The sequence below is a fragment of the Corylus avellana genome, chromosome 8 (assembly GCF_965113065.1).
Source record: "Corylus avellana chromosome 8, dhCorAvel1.hap1.2, whole genome shotgun sequence".
Classification (NCBI taxonomy): Eukaryota; Viridiplantae; Streptophyta; class Magnoliopsida; order Fagales; family Betulaceae; genus Corylus; species Corylus avellana.
The window spans coordinates 14,288,357-14,311,408 of NC_142497.1; the positions used below are offsets into that span (position 1 = coordinate 14,288,357).

Below are 23,052 nucleotides of genomic sequence, written 5' to 3' on the forward strand. Positions count from 1 at the left end.
AAAAGGGATCAACAATTAATTAAATTTAAAATAGAACAATTGGAATTAAACTCATATAATCGAAAAAAATATCAATTTACATGAAATGAATGTTCCTAATCATCAGTGAGGCTTCATCATCAACCTTAGTTAAGGGTTTAGCCTCTCATGGAATTGAAAGAATGTACAACAATATGAGAATCCATAGAAGTTGAGAAGCTTACAAAGAGAAAATTCAAATTGAAAGCCACCAAAAACTAGAAAACTCTAGCATTTTTGCTCATATTTTCTGAAAAGTCATCCCTAGCAGCCTCCCTCCATTTTCTCTCCTTTGTTTTTCTTTTTAAAACCCTTTTCTAGGGGTTTTTTTTTTTTTTTTTAATTTTAATTAATTTTATTTTATTTTATTTTATTTTTTATCAAAAATGGCGCAGGTTAGCGTTGCGGCAAAGTGGCTATCTGATGGGTCCGTCAGGAAGGGTCACTAGACCCGTGTATGCTCGAGCCGCTGTATGGTGCACTCGAGCGTAGTCCGTTCGGACAGGCCTTTCCCCTGTCCGGACAATCACTTCCTTTTCTCTTGGTGGCCTTTTTTTCTAGCACTTGCAATTTTAATTTGCAATTTTCCTTTAGCAATCTGCAAAACACTTAAAACACACAACTAACACAAAACATTATAGCAAAACACAACTAAGGGATTAAGGGGCTCAAATATGCAATATTTGGTACTCATCACTCATCACGAATGAGATCTCAGGAAAAGTAATGCAAACTATACTACTCAAAACAGAATTCGGAAGTGAGGAATGCAGATTCTTCTCAATGCGCGCGAGTCGCAATTAACATTCGACCTTTGATGACATCCGAGCTCCTACTTGGCTGCACATATTGCATTTTCGTCGTTCCTGGTGAACCTCACGTAATCAAATTTTCGTGTTTCAGTTGTTTCATAATTTACTATTAAGATGCATTCTGTCAAGCCCACAACAGCACATCGACACATCACACCGAGTCGTAGTTACTTATATTTGATATTAAATTGCATATTTTTCACTATAATGCTTCAACTTAAAAGTTCAAAATCTGTTTAGAATGTTGAAATTTTAGTTTGTTTCATGTGCGATTTCTAATGGGTGTTCAAATAGGTACAAATTGGATCGCATTCATTCACATATGATTATGTTTATGGTAGTACGGGCCCCTCTTGTTCTGGATTATATGAGGATTGTGTAGCTCCTCTTGTTGATGCGTTATTCCATGGTTACAATGACACAGTTCTTGCATATCGGCAGGTTTAACTTCTATAAATCTTTTATTGTTGGTTTTTCTTTTATGTAGAGTGCCATCACTTGAACACATATTTTTTAATTTCGTTATGCATATTGAATTGATTCTGTTTATTATCTAAGACGGGTTCTGGAAAAACATACTTGATGGGGACTAACTATATGGGAGAAGGAAGTAATGGTGGAGTGATACCTGAAGTAGTGAAAAACATACTCAAAAGAGTAGAGGCGACGAAAGATTCCACAGAGTGTTTGATTAGAGTATCATTTATTGAGGTAAAAGATGCTTCTAGTTATGTTATTAATTTTTGTTTCTCATCTTAGTGCTTGTTTTATTTGCGAAATGTGGTTTGCTTTGATGACAGATATTCAAGGAAGAAGTGTTCGACTTGCTTGACCCAAATTCACCGGTTGTCTCTAAAGCTGATGGGGCATCTCTGGTAAAATCTGTGTTAGGGGTGAACACCAATTTCAGATGCTCAGTGGAATTAATCTACCCCTCTTTGTGCAAATTAAATAGTAACACAATAACAAAATAATAATCAAGCAAACCCACAAGCAAGACACCAAGATTTTTACGTGTAAAACCTTCCAATGCGAAGGTAAGAACCACGAGACCTATTCCAGTTAAATCTTCCATTATCAACAATAATGAGTTTACAACTGTCTTCCCTTGAGAAATATCTAGAGGTTATCACCACATCAAGAATACATGCATTCTTGGATTAAACATAAAATCATCACCCTAAAGTGGATTCCAACAAGAATAAAGAAAGATCTCACCAAGTAGGTATTGGCAACCAAGCGATTGGAGAGGAATTCCAACGATCGACACCAGTCAATACGTAGCACTCGTCGTCAGGAGTAACAATCTAAAATTGCATCAAGATCGAACCACAAACGACCTTCCAATCTCTAACGGATGTGAAAAAAAGGAATAACCTTTTTTTTTTTCTTTTTCTTTTTCTCTGTCCCTGCGCCGCACTGTTTCGCCGCACTCACTCTCTTTTTTTTTTTCTTTTTTTTTCTTTTGTCTCACATTTTATATATAGCACACAAAGGGTTTGAAACCCTTTTGTGTTGTCCACGTGGGTTGGTCCCCACATAAACAGGGACCACCCAACAAATCTCCCCCTCCCGATTATGTGGGGGGCTCCACCAAGCCTGCCGCGCTTCTGAAAATTTCAAGCTTTTGCATAGGCAATGATTTAATCATCATATCTGACCCATTATCATCAGTATGGATTTTCTCAATCTGTAACAGCTTATCCTCCAGTGCATCACGAATCCAATGACACTTAACATCGATATGTTTTGATCTTGAATGAAAAGTTGAATTCTTACTGAGATGGATGGCACTCTATCTGTCACAGTAAAGCACATACCTCTCTTGCTATAGACCCAATTCTTGTAAGAACCTTTTCATCCATAACAATTCTTTGGCCGCTTAAGTGATAGCAATGTATTCTGCCTCTGTGGTAGACAAAGCAACACACTTCTGCAATCTAGATTGCCATGACATTGCTCCCCCTGAATAAGTAATCAGGTACCCTGAAGTAGATTTTCTAGAATAAATATCCCCAGCCATATCTGCGTCTGTAAACCTATCAAGCACTTGTTGACCATTGCCAAAGCACAAACATACTCTCGAAGTACCTCTGAGATACTTTAGAATCCATTTCACAACTGCCCAATGTTCTTTGCCAGGATTAGAAAGGAATCGACTGACAACTCCAACTGCATGAGAGATATTAGGCCTCATACACACTATGGCCTACATCAAGCTACCCACGGCTGATGCGTAAGGCACTTTCTTCATTTCATCTTTTTCTTTCTCACTTGTAAGACTTTGCTTTGAACTCAACTTCAAATGACCTGCAAGTGTAGAGCTCACTGGTTTTGCCTTGCTCATGTTGAACCTGTCCAATACCTTCTCGATATAACTCTCTTGTGATAGCCACAATTTTCCTTTCTTCCTATCACGAAAGATCTTCATACCAAGGATCTATTTTGCGGGTCCTAAGTCCTTCATAGCAAAGGACTTACTCAATTCTTTCTTCAATCTATCAATTTTACTAGTGTCACGCGAAACAATCAACATATCATCCACATATAGCAAGAGAATAATAAATTCTCCATCGGAGAATTTCTTCACAAACACACAATGGTCTGCTGTAGTTCTCTCATACCCATGATCAACCATAAAAGAATCAAACCTCTTATACCACTATCTCAGTGCCTGCTTAAGTCCGTACAAACTCTTTTTCAACCAACACACTAAGTGTTCTTTGCCTTTAGCTGTGAACCCCTCTGGTTGCTCCATATAAATTTCCTCCTCCAAGTCACCATGAAGGAAAGCAGTCTTCACATCAAGCTGTTCGATCTCTAAATTCATTTTGGCAGTCAAACTCAAAACAACTCTGATAGAAGACATCTTTACCACGGGTGAGAAAATTTCATCAAAATCAATGCCCTTCTTTTGACTAAACTCCTTTACAACTAGTAGCGCCTTGTACCTTGGCTGTGATCTATTTGGTTCAGCCTTGCATCTGAACACCCATTTATTCTTGAGTGCTCTCTTGCCCTTAGGCAATTCCACCAAATCATATGTGTGATTCTCATGCAAGGATTTCATCTCGTCTTGCATGGCTTCTAGCCATTGATTTTTCTGGTCATGTAGCATAACCTCTTGATAACTTTCTGGCTCTCCCCCATCAGAAAGTAACACATACTCATTAACTGAATACTTTCTGGAAGGCTGTCGGTCTCTAGTAGATCTCCTCAATTGAATCTCAGCCGCTAGTTCTGAAGAAGCTTGCTCTAGGTGCTCTTCTGACTCAACATTATCAATTGCAGGCTCACCATTTTCACCAACTGTATCAACCTGTTCTTCTTGTACATCTCCCATGTGTTAATCATGCATCACACGAGGAGGAATAACTGGATCCAAGTCAACACGGTATTCATTGAGAGACTCTGCCTTTTTCTGATCCAAGTCTTCAATGGTTTGATCTTCAAAGAATACGACATCTCTGCTTCGTATGATTTTCTTATCAACTTGATCCCACAATCTGTAACCAAACTCCTCGTGCACATAACCCATGAAGATACATTGCTTGACTTTGCTATCAAGCTTTGACCTCTCATCTCTAGGAATATGGACGAATGCCCTGCAGCCAAACACTCTCAAGTGCTCAAAAGAAACATCTTTCCCTGTCCAAACCCTTTGAGGAATGTCACCATCCAAATGAACTGAATGAGAAAGATTTATCAAGTCAACTGCTGTCCTCATTGCCTCACCCCAAAAATGTTTAGGCAATTTTGCATGAGAGAGCATACACCTGATTCTCTCACAGATGATTCTATTCATTGTCTTTACTATGCCATTATGCTGCAGAGTCTTGGGTACAGTTTTCTCAAGCCTAATGCCATGGCTTTTACAATACTCTTCAAACGGTCCTCTGTATTCACCACCATTGTCTGCACGGATGCATTTTAACTGCCTTCCAGTTTCTCTTTCAACCTTCATATGAAAGACTTTGAACACACCCAATACCTAATCTTTGGTTTTCAAAGCAAACACCCATACCTTTCTAGAGTGGTCATCAATAAACGTCATATAATAAAGTGCACCACCTAGAGTTTTAGTGTTCATAGTGCAGACATCAGTGCGAACTAAATCAAGAATATTAGACTTTCTTGATGAAGAGGATTTTTGAAATGAAACTCTTCTTTGTTTTCCAACAAGACAATGAGTACAGGGCGTTAGTGACGTACCTTTATTATTAGGCAGGAGTCGTTCCTTGGCAAGAATCTGAAGTCCCTTCTCACTCATGTGACCAAGCCTCTTGTGCCATAGCTCAGTGGAGTTTTCATTCTCAACAACAATCGCATCTCCCTGGACTAGTCTTGTAGTTGTCTTGTAGAGAGTGTTGGTCTTCTTTCTCCTGGCTAAGATAAGAGAACCCTTGCTCAGTTTTCACTGTCCACCTCCAAGGTAATTGTGGTAGCCTTCATCATCAAGTGTCGCAATAAAAATCAAGTTGAAGCGCATTTCAGGAACATGTCTGACATCCTTAAGCATCAATTTGCACCCAATGCTGGTTTCTAGCTGTATATCTCCCATGCCCACAACTTTACACTTTGCTTCATTTCCCATCCTAACCCAACCAAAATCGCCACTGGTGTAGGAAGAGAAGAAATCTCTATGTGGAGTAATATGAAAGGATGCTACTGTATCAACTACCCATGTAGATTCATCACATGCGAGATTAGCATAAGCTTCATCAAAAGCAAATACCACATCACCATCAGATGCAACCGTTGCAGTGTCTTTTTCTTCTTGACGTTCTTCGTCTTTTCCTTTCAACTGTTCCCTCTTAAACTTTCTGCAATCTCTTCTTATATGCCTAGGCTTGCCGCAGTGAAAACATTTTATGTCTATTTTTTAATAAGACTTTCCTCTTGACTTGTCACGACTGTCATACCTGTGAGGTTTTCTGCTTTTACTTCTCCCCCGCCTTTCTATAACAAGTGCCTCTGAATGAGAAGAAATACCTTGCTCTTTTCTTCTTGCCTCTTCATTGAATATGCTGTCTTTTACCATACCCATAGTTATCACACCATTGGGAGCCGAATTATTAAGCGACACCACCAAGGTTTCCCAACTGTCTGGTAAATAACTCAACACAAGTAATGCTTGCACCTCATCATCTAGTGCAAGTTTCATGGTAGACAACTCGTTCAACATTCCCTGAAAATTACTCAGATGCTCCGTAACACTATGCCCATCTTTGTACTTCAAATTCACAAGCCTTCTTATCATAAAGGCTTTGTTTTGAGGAGTCTTTCTTTCATAAAGACTCTCTAACTTCTGCCAAAGACCATAAGCATCAACTTCTTTAGCTACATGATGAAAGACACTTTGATCAACCCACTGTCTAATATATCCAACAGCTTTCCTATTCAATTTTTTCCTATCATTGTTGGTTGCAGCAATTGGTTTGACACATTTCAACTCAATGGGGTCAAACAATTCCTTGCAATACAAAATATCTTCCATCCTAGTCTTCCAAATTGAATAATTGGAAGTTGTGAGCTTAACCATGCTATTAGATGAGTCTTCCATTTAATTCACACAAAGACTCCACACGAACAATGAACCAAAGGCTCTGATACCATTTTGTTAGTAGTGAACACCAATTTCAGATGCTCAGCGGAATTAATCTACCCCTCTTTGTGCAAATTAAATAGTAACACAATAGCAAAATAATAATCAAGCAAACCCACAAGCAAGGCACCAAGATTTTTACGTGGAAAACCCTCCAATGCGAAGGTAATAACCACGAGACCTAGTCCAGTTAAATCTTCCACTATCAACAATAATGAGTTTACAATTGTCTTCCCTAGAGAAATATCTAGAGGTTATCACCTCATCAAGAATACATGCATTCTTGGATTAAACATAAAATCATCACCCTAAAGTGGATTCCAACAAGAATAAAGAAAGATCTCACCAAGTAGGTATTGGCAACCAAGCTATTGGAGAGGAATTCCAACGATCGACACCAGTCAATACGTAGCACTCGTCGTCAGGAGCAACACTCTAAAATTGCATCAAGATCGAACGACAAACGACCTTCCAATCTCTGACGGATGTGAAAAAAAGGCATAACCTTTTTTCTTTTTTTTTTTCTTTTTCTCTCTCCTTCGCCGCACTGTTTCGCTGCACTCACACTTTCCTTTTTTTTCACGTTTTATATATAGCACACAAAGGGTTTGAAACCCTTTGTGTTGTCCACGTGGGTTGTTCCCCACATAAAGAGGGACCACCGAACAGCCTGCAGTGCCAGCAAGAGTTCCCATACAAATAAGAGAAACAATGAATGGAGGAATAAAACTTACAGGTGTTACTGAGGTAGAAGTTAGGTCAAAAGAAGAGATGAAAACACATCTATCCCGTGGTTCTCAGTCTTGTGCCACTGGAGTACAAATATGAATAGCCAATCAAGGTTCACATTTTGAAACCCACTTGTTTTTTTCACATATTCCTTGTAATCATGTTGTTGGAAGTTATATCGCTTATAATGTTGTTTTGTATGTTTTTTGTCTAGTCGCTCACATTCTATTTTTACAATTACCATGGAGCAAAAGAAAACGTCTCACTGCCAGCCTGGAGTAACTAATGATGATATCTTATGTGCAAAACTTCATTTAGTCGATCTTGCTGGTTCCAAATGTGCAAAACGAACGGATGCAGATGGCATGCGTTTCAAAGAAGGTATATTTAATGTTTAGACATTGGAGACTTTCCTTGGTATAGGGGTTTCAATTCTGTTCCAATAGGGTTATTTGGATGGTCGCAAGTTGTTTTAATTTTTTATATCGTCATTTATGGTGAATTTGATTTACTGTTTATGTGGTTTAGGCATTCATATCAAAAGGGTTTACTGGCTCTTGGGAACGTGATCAGTGCTTTGGGAGATGAGAAAAAGAGGAAAGAAGGAGGTCATATTCCCTATCGTGATAGCAAGCTGACACGCTTGTTACAGGCAAGGGATACTCTTTGTTTTTTTTTGGCAAAGTCATTATTGACTAAATATGATCTTTATGTGAAAGTTTTTCACTAATTAAGCCCTGTAAAACACTCATTCCTGATCATTGGAATTTGAATTTGTAGGATTCCCTTGGAGGAAACAGCAAAACAATCATGATTGGTATGCGTTATTTATGTCTATTAGGGCAATATAATGCTTCTTTTATGCATTTAAGATCTTGCTTTCTGGTAATTTATTATTTGATTATTTAAGCTTTTATGTTTGAAATTTTCTGTATGCAATTGAAGCTTGTGTTAGTCCTGCTGATACAAATGCTGAACAAACCGTTAATACTTTGAAGTATGCAAATCGTGCTCGCAACATTCAGAACAAGGCAGTCGTAAGTTTTCTTTTGTAATTATATTTGTTCTTTGTTGACGTATAAAGCTTCTGTTTATGATGATCTTGCCTTCTTTCTTGATTCTAGATCAATCGTGATCCAATGGCAGCTCAGTTACAAAGAATGTAGAGCCAAATTGAGCAGTTGCAGGCTGAACTTCTATTTTTTCGCGCTGATGCCAGTACACCATTTGAGGAACTCCAGGTCATCATATAAGAAAAGTTAGTGTGTGCTCCTTATTTGTTGGTTTCAGATTTTTTTTTTTTTTTTTTTTTTTTTTATGTAACAAGACATTCATTAACCAACGAGGGAGCCAAAGGCCTTGCAACAGGACAAAGCAAGAGAGGGGGGTGGATCCTTTCCACTACATAAGGGGAATGAGGGGGGGGGGGTGGCAGAAAGTCGGAATGCAGCCCGAGAACACTCTTGCCGCGGCCCAATAAGCCACATGGTGGGCGCAGAAGTTAGCACTTCTGTGAATTTTCTTTGCCTCCCAAAGGGAGGAGGCTGAAAGGAGAAACCAAGAGTTGGCAATCACTGATTCTATATGCCAGTCTAACGTGATGGAAGGATTTTGTAGAGCAGTTATAATCACCGAGGAGTCACCTTCAAGAGAGAACTTTGTGAGTTTCAAAGAGGTTGCTAAAGAGGCAGCAAGCTAAGCTACAAGAGCTTCACCAAAGATGGGATCACAGGGAGTATTTATTTGGGAAATAACCTTAACAATGTGACCCTTTGAATCTCTACGCAGCCTACACGAAAAATTGCTCCCTTATAGCAGTGTCAAAATTGATCTTGTGGGAACCTGTTGGGGGAGGAGACCAGAATTCTTTTACAAGAGGAGAATGAGATTTCCAAGCTGCTGCATGATCCAGAGCGGTTCTTCTGATGAAGCTAGCCAGAGAAATGATATTTGGAATAATGCCTTCATGCACTGCTTTATTTCTAGAAAACCAAAGAAGGTCACATAAAACCGAAGCATAAATTTGAAACAAGTGAGAATCAGCTTTAGGAATGCCAAAAGAGGAATGAGGGTGGATGATGCCTTTGATCCAGTCTAGGAGACTATGAGAGGACCAAGCTAAGGAATCAAGACGCCAAAAAGAGGATCTCCATGATACTCTAGCAAAAATGCAACGAAAGAAGAGATGAGAAAGAGAGTCATCTTCAGAGCTGCAAAGAGGGCAAAGAGATTCTGAGGGATATGGAAGATAGCTTTCAGCCTAACTTTAGAAGGGAGAATGTCCTAGGCAATTTTCCAGAGAAACAAAATCAGCCTAGCATTAAGCTTCCATAAAGACTTCCAAGAGCTAGACTCAAAAGGAGAAATGACAGTAGAGGTTCTAAGGTTGCTAATCAACCTATATGCTGAGCAGGTAGAAAAAATGCCATTTTAAGAGGGGGTCCAAAGAAAAGATGTGGAAAGGTTAAAGCTGATTGGAATCTTTAGAATTTCTTTGACACAGGGGAAAGTGAACAAATAGACCAGAAGAGGGAGATTCCAAGTGCGACTAGAGGTAATGAGATCCGAGACCATCAAGTCTGGATAAGAGGACCTACTCAGAAGGAGAGGAGTTGGGGTGAAAAAAGGCACAATAGGAATCCAGGAGGAGTTCCAAACAGAAAGGGAGGAAAAACTATGAATCCTATGGCAAGCACCTTGTGAGATGATAGGCTTAGACTTTAAGATGCCTTTCCAAAGCCAAGAAGATGAAGAAAGGGAAGAGGGGGAGAGGAAAGATTCATATTGGTGATGCTTACTTGAGAGCTGGGACACCCAAAGAGAATCTGAACCCGTGAGGAGCTTCCAACCAAGCTTTGATATGAGTGCAAGATTAACATCTTTCATTCTCCTAATGCTTAAGCCACCAAGAGCTTTGGGGGTGCAGATAGAGTTCCAAGACTTGAGAGCGAGATTTCTGGTGTTTTAGGAATGAAAGCCTCACCAAAAATTTTTGAAAACCTTGTCTAGCTAGCTGTAGAGACTTTTTGGGAGCAGGAAAGTGCTCATGGCATAGGAAGGGATGGCTGCAGCCACAGATTTGATAAGCATCAACCTACCAGCTTGTGAGAGGGACTTAGCACGCCAGCCATCCATCTTAGACTTAACTCTATCAAGGATATTGAGGAAAGCTGCTTTTTTGGAATTTCCAAAGAGGATAGGGAGACCAAGATAAATTGACTTTGAAGGGTTAGTGGAGTAGGGCAAAATATTAAGAATCATTGTAGCAGTGGTGAGGTTGGTATTTCTAGAGAATCTTATAGAAGATTTTTCATTATTAATGGATTGACCTGACCATAGGCAATATTTCTCAAGGCAGGAACGGATACTGTTGGGTTCTTTGGGGGTGGCTTTGCCAAAGATCAAGAGATCATCAGCAAAAAGGAGGTGGTGGATGGCAGGGGTATTCTTGGAGATTTTCAGCCCTTTGATGTTTCCTATAGCTTATTCTCTAAACAACAATCTACATAGGACTTCTGTGCCTAAGATGAATAAGAAAGGAAAGAGGGGATCACCTTGGTGAAGGCCTCTCTTGGGAAAAAATAGACCAAAGGGGCTTCCATTAATAAGAATGGAGAAAGAAGAAGAGGATGCATAATCTGATCCAATTAATCCAAGATGGATGGAAGCCCAACTTCTTCATAATAGATAAGATGAAATCTCATTTCATTTTGTCAAAAGCTTTCTACATGTCCATACGAAGAAACATGAAACCCCCTTTCCTTTTTTTGCTTTTGAAAGAATGCAGAAGCTCATGGGCCAGAATGGTGTTGTCTTGGATATTTCTGGAGGGAACAAAAGCAGATTGCAGGGGAAAGATGATCTTGGGGAGCAAAGTCTTCAATCTATTGGCCAGAATTTTTGTAATAATTTTGTTGACAATGTTACACAAGCTGATAGGCCAAAAATGGTGCACTGAATGAGAACCATTCTGTTTGGGAACCAAAGCAATGTGAGTGTGATTTTGCTCCTGCAGCAAATGATGATTCTGGAAAAAATTCCCAATGCAAACAAGAACATCAGTTTTGATAATGGACCAATATTTCTTATAAAAAAGAGCTGTGAACCCATCTGGACCAGGAGCCGAGGAGGAGAACAAATTGGAGAAATGGGACACAAAATTCCCTCCAATTTTAGCTCTATCAGAAATCCAAGCCCCTTCATTTGTCTTCAGAAATTTACTGCATTTGATCTTCTTCTAATCAAAGTAGAGGAGTAGAAAAATCTGGTGTTGAGATCCGTACACTGCTGCCAAGTTTCTCTGGATTTCGCCCGCTAAAGAGATTCTTCTTTAATCAATAAGCCATCAAGCTCTTTTTTCAGCAGAGATTCTTGCAAGCTAGCTTGGGAGCTGGGAAGGGAAAGCTGGACCTGATCAATCTTAGATAGAGAGGACTTGATCTTTGGTTGAATGTTACCAAAATGAAGGTTGTTCCACCTTTTAAGAGCTGCTTTGGTTTGAGCCAGTTTCTTCGCCAGGCAAAGAGCTGGAGGGCCAGAAACCAAATGCTTTCAAGCAGTCGCAATGACCAGACCACAAGAGGGATCCAGAGTCCAGAATTCTTCAAATTTGACTGGTCTAGACAGAAAGGAGGAAGAAGTATTAGTGTTTAGAGAGATGGGGTTATGATCTGAGATGGAGGCAGGAAGGTGGATAAGAGAGAAATCAGGGTGAAGATAAACCCAATCTAGGGAGGCTAAACCTCTATCAAGCCTTTCTTTAATAGTAGCAAAACCTTGTATGTTATTACACCAAGTGAAGGGGTTACCTACAAAGCCAAGGTCCATCAAACCATGTTGATCTATAAAGTCTCTAAAGGGACAGTGGGCGGAGCTAGCAACAGGTCTGCCTCCAAGTTTTTCAGATTGATCCAGGACATAGTTGAAATCTCCAATACAGAGCCATGGACTAACAAAAACCTCACCAGCATCAGTGAGAAAGTCCTAGAAGGCTAGTTTGTTTTTCTTTTCTGGGAGACCATATATATAAGATAGGATCCAAGGGCAGTTGGGAGGGTCAGAATAATACCAAGCAGAGATGTTATTTTTATTTGTGAGAAAGCTTTCTAGTTCCACGCCTAACCTCCAGGAAAGAACAAGACCACCACTAGAGCCAATTGGAGCAACGTGAGTCATCAAGTAGAAACCAAGACGATTCAGAATAAAGGAGACTTGAGAAGGAGATGCTTTTGTTTCAGAGAGAAAGTGAACATTCGGGTTATTGCTCTGATCAATACCCGGAGACCATGAACTGCAGCAAGACGAGAAATCCCTCTGCAGTTCCAAGATAAAATTTTCATTTGCTGCTGGGGGACACCATATGGTCCCCTAAGTCAGTGGATACAATATTAACTGGCACAACAGAAGCAGTAAGAGAGATAGAATGTATAACCTTTTTCTTTTTTCTAGAAGCTTTGAAGAAAGACCTTGCTAGGAATTGCAAAAAAGTGTTTGGAATGGAATCCATAGGAGTGGGAGTTTCCAACTCATCAGGAGTGGGGGCTATCAGAGGAGAGCTACCTAAACCTTTCTTGCATGGGAGAAGATCCCCTGTTAGCCTAGCTCTTTTCTTCTTAACCAGAGAAGGGTTGTAACCTAGAAGGGAAGGCTTCACTGGTTTGTGTAGGCGAGGTGGGAAGAAGGAAGAATGAGTGATTTTTGAGGGGCTGGCTTTTTTGGAATTGTTTGAAGATTTTTTTGCTGGGAGTTTAGAAAGGTTAGTTAAAACCGTTGGTGTTAAAGTGAATGCTGATGTGGAGGGGAGAGGGAGAGGCATGTTTGTGCTGAATGGGAGTATAATGGATAAAGAAGGTTCGGCTTGAGTGGAGGGCCCAGGTAGATCCTGGTTCGAAACTAACAAGCAGTGGGATTGTCATGATATCAGTTTTGGAGGTTGGGATATGGGATGGATATAAGATTGATGTGGAGTTGGTGGAATGGCTGGGTTGTCCAGTGCAGTGGCGATGGAGGGGATAAGAGTGATGGCATTTAATGAAGGAGAGGTGGGGAGTGATGTGACAAAGGTTTGAGATATTTTCTGTGGCATGGGACATGTAGGGGCTAGGTGAGTTTGAGCATTGGGAACAAGAGTTAGGCTAGCTTCACTTGACTGAGTTAACTCATTTGACCTATTTTGAGGAGGTGAAGGATGTGTTTGGGAGATGGAAATGGTAGGGCAGGTTTTTGAAAGAGGGGAGGTGGGGAGGAGGTTAGAAAAGATGTTAACTTGGAGAGAAACAACATACTTCTCAGGGAATCTATCTTCGGGGGGAGCAGTGTAGTGAAAGAGTTTATGACCAATCCTTCCACATGAAGAGCAGCATATATCCAATCTCTCATAATTCAGGAAAATCTAGAGAAACTCACCTCCATCTCTACGAAAGGTGAAACCAGGCTTCAGAGGGTTGCCCACTTCAATATCCACAAGAAGCCTTACAAAGCTTCTGAACGTTTTCTTTTCACCACTAAAATCATCTACCTTGATAAGATTTCCTAGGCCTTTCCCAATAGATATGGCAATTTTGGTGGTCATATTGATCAGAGGTAGTCCATGAACTTGAATCCAAAAGGGAGCTTTATGGAGAGGTAGTTCACCTAAAGTAGCTTGGGGATGCCATTGCTGGAGAATGATCAGGAAGCCATTGACATTCCAAGTGACTTGTTTTTGAATTCTTGCTAGGTGTTCCGGCTTGGAAAGTTTGAACAGAAATTTGTTTGGTCCTAAAACAGCAAACGAGAAGGGGACAGCAAATTCCCAAGCTTTTGAAAGGGTTGCAAAGACTGCCTGGTTGTTGTGAGTTTTATGAGAGATGACATGTCCTACCAAAGGTAGGCATCCATCCGTGGCTGTTTCAACTGTTAGGGACTCAATTTGAGATGAAGGATCCTTCCAAGAGAGAGCCTCTGTCTGGGTAAGAAGACTATTAATATCCATAGGGGAGAAGGGTAGAGTAGAAGAGGGTTGAGAAGGGAGTGAAACGAAGAAGGAGAAGGAGAAAAGGATTCTGGTTGACTAAGAGGAGGAAGAAAAGTTCAGGTGAAAACTTTCTTCAAATGGAGCTCTTACAGAGAGAGAGCAAGTATTTTGAGAATATAGTTTTGAGTGTTTTGTAAGTCTTTGGTTTCAGATGTTTATTATTGGGTTAAATACACTTTACCCTGTAAAGTTTGAGCCGATTTTCAATTTGACCTTCAATGTTTCAATTTTTACAATGCACCACATGAAAGTTAAAAAAATTTTCAATGTAGCCCATTCGTTAACCATTTCTGTTTTCTCTAACGAAAATAATGGAAAATACTAAATTACCCCTACAATTTTATTTTTTATTTTAAAAAAAAAATCAAAAATTAAAAATAAAATAAAATAAAATTGGGGGTGGTCGTAGCCACCATTATTTTTCTGGGGGCATTTTTGGAATTTGTTAAAATACATGGGGACAATTTTCAAAATTTAAGAGAAAAAAACACACGTGCCTAGCACGTGACCAAATTTAAGTCAAATTGGACGGGAATTGTTAACGGATGGCCAAACGTTTTGTTTTGTTTTGTTTTGTTTTGTTTTTATTTATTTATTTTGGTTTGACTTTGGGGGCATTTGTGAAATTTGTTAAAATACATGGGGACAATTTTGAAAATTTAAGATAAAAAAATACACATGCCTAGCATGTGACCAAATTTAAGTCAAATTGGACGGAAATTGTTAACATATTGCCAAAGCCACCCGCAAATTTATTTATTTATTTTTTTTTTTGGTTTGACTTGTGGGCATTTTTGAAATTCGTTAAAATATGTTGCTGCGTAACTTGTATTTTACAAGTCGATCAGACGTGGGGCGCATTCGTTGTCTTTGGCTTTTAGTGCTCTAGCAATATTTGGCTCTCCTTTTACAAGTAGTATTTGGAGTTATTACCCTAGCCGAGGTGTTCCACTACTACTTGTTTTTGGAGCATCTCTTGTAACCGACTTTGGGTCTAATAAAAGGGGTAGTATGCAGCACATAAAGAAGGGAGAAAAATTTAGAAGCCACATCTCATTAGGGTTTTCTTGTTTTGTTGTGCCTTATGGCACTTAGAGAAAGAAGAGAGTTTTCTTTGTCAATTTTTTCTCTTTTGTGTAAGAGTGAGATTTGGGTGTATCTGGGCTTTGGGTTTTGAGTGGTTTTTTTCCCATTATTTTTGTACTTATCTTTTGTTGGTGAATTTCCTTTAGGTCGTCTCTACCAATGGATGTAGGCTTGTTAAGCCAAACCACTTAAATCTTGATGTCGTATGTGGTTGATTTATTTTCTGTTATGTTATTTTCTGCTTCTTTGGGATCATGAATTTAATTCCGTGCACAACAAAATACATAGGGACAATTTTGGAAATTTAAGACAAAAAAATATACGTGCGTGACACGTGACCAATTTTCATTCAAATTGAACGAAAATTGTTAATGGATGGGCCACATTGAAAAATTTTGAAACTTTGATGGGGTGCATTGTAAAAATTGAAACATTTGAGATCAAATTGAAAATTGGCTCAAACTTTGGAGGGGTAAAATGTAATTTTTCCTTTATTATTAATCTTTATTTTTTCAGATTGCCAAATGCAGCATATCTTGACTTGAAGTGAGCAACGCGGAGCTACAACGAGAGCTTCAAGACTGTCAAGTTACATGTGAGCATTTAATACAATGTGCTCTTGATTCTCAGGTTTTATCTAATTTCTTATTTTAAGTGGCTATAAGATGTTATGATTTCTTTTATATATATATATATATATAAGTCGAGTTTTGACGTAAAGAGTGCTTAGAATTGAGATACGTGTCCATGTTTTTAATATCTGAACCATTTTTTTTTTTTTTTTTTTTTTACTTCCGGTCATTAATTAGCGTAATTAATTGTCTTGATTATATTTCAAGAGTTTTCCATACATAAATTCTTCAATAAATTAAGTATTATTAATGTCCAAATCAAATAAGGAAACAAATAATATAAATGAAATTATAACCTTTTCTTCTCTCCCTTTATTAAAACACAATTTTTCCTTAATTAATTCTTTTTGACCTTTCATTTTATTAACTCACATTTATCTTTCTCACCCTAAATCACGTCAGTCTCTTTCACTCTAAACTCACCCTCTCCTTCTATGGCAACAACATTTCAAAACACTTTCTTATAGAAGTTGACAGTTGCACAAAGTTTATTTGATCAGTTTCATGGAAATATATGTGACTCCGAACTATGATTTAAGGTATGAGATATTCGAGATGAATGTGTTTTTGTGATTTTTTGTATAAATTTTTAGCAATTGTGAATTGATTATCTTTAGTTTGTTTCTTGAGAATTTGTTTTTTTTTTTTTTGTACCAAACACCGTTTTAAATTAGAGATTAGGTAGAGATTGTATGTCTCCCTTTATTAAAACACAATTTTTTCTTAATTAATTCATTTTGACTTTTCGTTTTATTAACTCACATTTATCTCTCTCACCCTAAATCATGTTAATATCTCGCACTCTAAACTAACGTCTCTCCTTCTATGGCAACAACATTTTAAAACTATTTCCTATATAAGTTGACAGTTGTGCAAAGTTTATTTGATCAGTTTCATGGAAATATATGTGATTTCGAACTATGATTTAAGGTATGAGATATTCGAGATGAATGCATCTTTGTGCTTTTATGTATGAATTTTTATCAATTGTGAATTGATGATCTTTAATTTGTTTCTTGAGAATTTTTTTTTTTTGTACCAAATACGGTTTTAAATGAGAGATTAGGTAGAGATGAATATGTTTTCGTTTTGTTTTATGAAATTTTTTGTTCAAGCTTTTTTTTTTTTTTTTTTTTTTTTTGGGTATTAAGCTATTCTTCATTTGAATGTTTTATAGTTTTTTTTTTTTTTTTCATTTACTTTTTTGAATAATTGAATGTTCAGAATTATGAGTTTTATTTGTATTAAAATATAATACAAATAAACTCACGTCTCTCCTTCTACAGCAACAACGTTTCATTTCAAAACTCTTTGTAACAGAAGTTGACGGTTGCACAAAATTTATTTAATAAGTTTTATGGAAATATATGTGACTCCGAACTATGGAAATATATGTGACTCCGTACTATGAAATTTTCGTTTTGTTTTGTGGATTTTTTTTTTTTTTTTTTTTTGTGGGTATTAAGCTATTCTTCATTTGAATGTTTTATAGTTTTTTGTTTTTTGTTTTTTTTTTTTGTTTTTCCTCATTTGCTTTTTTGAATAATTGAATGTTCAGAAGAATTATGAGTTGTATTTGTATTAAAATATAATACAAATAAACTTACGTCTCTCTTTCTATGGCAACAACGTTTCAAAACTCTTTCCTATAGAAGTTGACGGTTGCACAAAGTTTATTTGATCAGTTTCATAGAAATATATGTGACTCCGTACTATGATTGAAGGTATGAGATATTTGAGATGAATGTATCTTTGTACTTTTATGCATAAATTTTTTGTGATTGTGAATTGATTATCTATAGTTTGTTTCTTGAAAAAAAAATTTATACCAAGCACCATTCTAAATTAGAGATTAGGTAGAGATAAATATGTTTTTTTTTTTTTTTTTTTTTCATTTGCTTTTTTGAATGTTTAGAATTATGAGTTTTATTTGTATTAAAATATAATAGGTATTACACCAAAAATATTAAAATTTTATGCTAATTTTATATTAATACTTTGATAATCAAAATTCATGTTTTCTTGCTTTATTATTATTATTATTATTATTTTTCTAATTTTCTATTAGTTTTCATGCTTTTTTTTTTCTTTTTCTTTATGGTTTTCATTTTAAACTACACATATGGGAACGAATTTAGGTTGTTTAAATTTATTTTTTAGATTAAGGGAAGATTGAAATGATTTATCTGATTGCATTAAATATTGAGTGAAAGATTTTGTTATTTTTGTATCCATATAAAAAAAAAAAAAAAAGATTTTTTATTTTGAAAAAAAAAAAAAAAGATTTTTTATTTTGCTTTGTATTAATTTTTAAATGTCCAAAATTTTATAAGTTTTATTTGTATTGAAATATAATAGGTATTACACAAAAATCTATTGGGTTTAGGGTTACTCTCAATTTTGCTACCATTCTCAATATATTGTTATAGGGTTTAGAGTTACTCTTTCCTTATTTTTTGTTCTAATTTATATATTATTTCTCATTCAAATTTATTATTGTTCTTTTGTAAATTTAATTGACTTTGTTGTTCATTATGTTTTTTTGTGTTCCAATATTCCTCCAACGATTTTTTATCTCTTTCTTTAATGAAAGAAATAAAACTACTCCTATGAGAATATTTTAATATGTTTTATGGGTCTAATGATTTAAGGGTCTAACGTTTTAACTTATTCCTGCTGGTTTTAAATTACACATATGAGAATTTTTTTAATATGTTTTAATTTATATGGATTAAAACTAAAATTATATATGGTTCTTATGATAGTATATTTTTATGTGATTTATATATTCATGCAAACTTATGTGTAATTGTGTCACTATGTTCAACAATATACTGTTGAATAACCTTTAGTATTTTATTTTATTTTTTTATTGAAATAGGCATGATAAATTTTTTTACACAACTTTTTTGACCTATAATAAAAAATACAATGGCGATGTGTTTTAAGTTTTAAAATCAAATTATAATGAATAATCTCGCATAGCGCGGCTTCTAAGCTAGTACACATTAAAATCCAGTTTTGAAATCTGACCTACATCTAACACTTCAGGTTGAAAAAGACAAGCTTATAATGAAAATTGAATCAGCTCGAAGTGTTAAATCCTGGGATGAGATTGATTCCAATTCAAATCAGGCTTGAGAGCATTTATTTTCTTGATCAGTTTAATTCGGCTTTTTGACAAAAACATTTTGTTGACACAAAATTCTAAATTTTTCAGGATTTTGACTTGGTAAAACATAATGCTTTGAAAATTGAAGAGTTAGAAGGAGAACTATTGCGCATGAAAAATTTGAATAGCTCAAAATGCAGACGATCTGAAGATTGTGTTGACTGAGATGATTATAAGTTTAATTTGCTCGAAAAATGGGCTATTTCCATTTACTAACGAGTATCCATTTGATTATGAAACGAAATTTGTGGATATTTCAGGTAACATGAAATGCTCTTTTTATTATGACGCTTTACATTGATTTACATTTTTTTATTTTTTTATTTTTAAGGATAATTACCTTTTCCCCTATCGATTACAACACATTGTCACTTTGCCCCGATAAACTGACAATGCATTGTGCCCAAAACTCCCCTTTCGTCAGTCAAATGCGTTAACTCAAACGGTCAACCCGTCACGTGTGCCCCACATGCCATATTGAAATTTTCTATCCCACATTTTTCCCTATCAACTACAACGCATTGTCACTTTGCCCCCATGAAGTGACAACCTTATTCTGAGCAAAAGCGGGATAGAAAATTTTAAGATGGCATGTGGGACGCACGTAACGGGTTGACCGTCTGAGTTAACGCCTTTCACTGACGTAATGGAAATTTTGGGCACAAAATGGTAGTTTGATAGGGTCGGACAGTAGGGTTGTAGTTCATGGGAGCAAAGTGACAATGCATTGTAGTTAATGGGGAAAAAAGGTAATAACCCCAAATTTTTAAAATTTTGTTTGGCACATGAGTTTTGCTATTCTTTATTACAACTAATTTCAGTGCTTTTAGTTGTTGTCCATAGAATGAAAGCTATGTCATGATATTTTGTTATTTTAGTAGTTAGGGTACAATAGTAGCCAGGAATAAGTTTTATATAATTGTTGCCCAACATATCCTTTTGTTCTCATGATCTCTGCATTTTATCTTCAATCCTGAGAGCTGGCTACATGATGGTGCAAATTAAATTATATAAAATTTGTATGCAGATGAGACTGAAGATGATGAAAAGGAGCTAGAACATTCCTCTCTTCAAGAAAAGTTGGATATGGAGCTCAAAGAATTGGACAAAAAACTTGAGCAGAAAGAGGTAAAAATTATCATATTTTGTGTTATATTATCATTGCTACCTAGATTTACATGAATGTTCTAATTTAAGGAGATTGAATTGTTAGTAGAGTTTTTAGTTTTTTGTGTTGGTTGCTTCTTAACCCAAGTAGACTTAACCACTTCATAAAATGGGTAAGAAGCTTTTTTTCTTAAGAAAAACTTCTTATAAAGCCTTTCGTGATGGTCGCATCTTAACCCAGGTAGATGTTTACCAATTCATTAAATAGAAAAAGGTTTGCAGGTGCTGAAAATGGTCCTGGTATTCAGGTATCTATACTGTACAAGGAGTACTTAAATGGAAAATGTATAAGGAGAATTGGTTTGTGTGTGCATTGATGAGTAAATGATCTGGTGTCATATAACAGATCATTAATTGACCGCTAATCTTTTGACTTTCATGGATATGGTTGTCAGTTTGGATTTCTCTGAAACTTCTAGATGTTTCCAACATCAAAGTTCACTCAAATGTTTTGTTTTTTTACTTTGTAACAGAACATTGGAGGACCAAAGTATGACTTGGGAAAACAGGAGGTAGGTGTTAGGAAATTAATCCTATTTCCCAAGACCCGTGAGATGCGAAAAATAAGAAGAATGCGAGAGTAACAAAGATTAGGCAATCACACACGACACAAAGATTTAAGTGGTTCGGCTTAACAAGCCTACATCCACTGGCGGAGACGACCCGGAGAAAATTCACTATCAAAAGATGAGTACAAGAGAGTAACAAGGCGAGAAAACCACTCAAACCCAAAGCCCCAAATACACCCAATTCTCACTTTACCCAAAGGAGAATAATAACAAAAATGGGAAAACACTCTCTTTCTTACTCTCACTTTTTCTCTCTATTGTTGGCTCACCAAAAACACAAAGCAAATATTACTTTGGTTTTTCTCTCTACGTTTATGTGCTGTGGACACCCCTATTTATAGGACATAAAAGTTGGCTAAGCAAGGCTCCTCCAATTCCAAATCGTAGAAGGACGTTAAGTCCAAATCATGCTCTTAAAAGGAAAACCAATTCCAAGAGCAACTAGGAATACAAAATGTGAGCCAAAAGGATCCTCCTTTAATGATGCTGGGTCCCACCAACTTTATGGTGAAAGTCACAAAAAAACGCCAACAATCTCCCACTTGACTTGAATCCCATCAAGCTGCAACAAAGTGAATCTCCTCCGGATGTCTCCTCCACCTATCTTCAAGCTCGAAGACCAACTGAAGCTGCGCACAGCTTCAGTTTCTCAATAGTCACACCTTTTGTCAATATGTCTGCTGGATTCTTAGTTCCACGAATCTTCTCAAGTAACAATTGTCCACTTTCAAGAAGAGATCGAATGAAGTGATACCTCAACTGTATATGCTTTGTTCTTGAATGATACGCCGGGTTTTTCGCAAGAAAAATGGCACTCTGACTATCACTGTGTAGAACGCCCTTCTCATTCTTCTTTCCCAACTCATCCAAAAAACCTTGTAGCCAAACCATCTCCTTTCCAACTTCTGTCACAGCCACATACTCCGCCTCTGTAGTGGAAAGGGCTACAATTTTTTGTAACCTTGAGGTCCAACACATAGCAATACCCCCTAGAGTTATATACAAACCCTGTAGTACTTTTCCTGCTATCAACTTCACCCGCTAGATCAGCATCCACGTAGCCCTGCAGCTTTAATTATGCACCTGTGAAGCAAAGGGACATATCTGAAGTTCCTCTCAGATATCGCAAAATCCACTTGACTGCCTCCCAATGCTGCTTCCCTGGATTACTCATGTACCTGCTCACAACTCCCATTACATGTGCAATATCCAGTCTAGTATAGACCATTGCATACATCAGACTTCCGATAGCTGAGGCATAAGGTACCTTGCTCATGTATGCTTTCTCCTGATCCGTCTTCGGTGACTGATCCTTGGTTAGTCTGAAGTGACTCCCCAAGGGTGTGCTCACTGACTTAGCTTCATCCATGCTAAATCAGTTGAGAATCTTCTTCACATACTCTGTCTGTGAAATCTTCAGTGTACTATTGGCCCTGTCTCTGATGATTCTCATCCCAAGGATTTGTTTAGCAGCACCCAAATCCTTCATTGCAAACTGCTTTGACAGCTGGTTCTTCAACTTGTTGATGTCTTCCATACTGGCCCCTGCAATGAGCATATCATCTACGTACAAAAGTAGAATAATGTAAGAGTTCTTAAGACTCTTGACATAGCAGCAATGATCTACATTGCATCTTGTGAACCCAGTACTGCACATGAAACTGTCAAACTTCTTGTACCATTGTCTTGGAGCTTGTTTCAGACCATTCAAGCTTTTTCTCAGTTTGCACACTAAACTCTCCTTCCCCTGCATTGCGAATTCCTGTGGCTGCTGCACATAAATTTCTTCCTCTAACTCACCATGAAGGAACGCCGTCTTCACATCTAGCTGCTCTAGATGTAAGTTCTCCGCCGCCACAATGCTCAGCACAATTCTGATGGTTGTCATCTTCACCACTAGAGAGAATTTGTCTGTATAGTCAATTCCTTCTTTCTGCTAGAATCCCTTGACTACCAATCTTGCCTTGTAGCGTTTGCTACCATCATGTTCACCCTTTATTCTGAACACCCATTTGTTATGCAAAGCCTTTTTACTTGCTGGCAACTCAGTCAGCTCCCAGGTCTGGTTAGTCAATAATGAGTCCATCTCATCTTTCATGGCTAACTCCCACTTGATTGAATCTGCAACCTCCAAGGCTTCAACAAATGTCTCTGGCTCACCGCCATCCGTCAACAAAATATGAAACAGGGAGGGTGAAAAACGCTGTGGAGATCTAATGGTTCTAGTAGATCTATGGACAGCCACTG

General features: G+C 37.3%; 1 pseudogene; it reads left to right on the forward strand.

The window, feature by feature from the left end:
- Nucleotides 1-404: 404 nt before the first annotated feature.
- LOC148584147 (kinesin-like protein KIN-4C) lies at nt 405-19,038 on the forward strand (annotated as a pseudogene).
- Nucleotides 19,039-23,052: the final 4,014 nt, after the last annotated feature.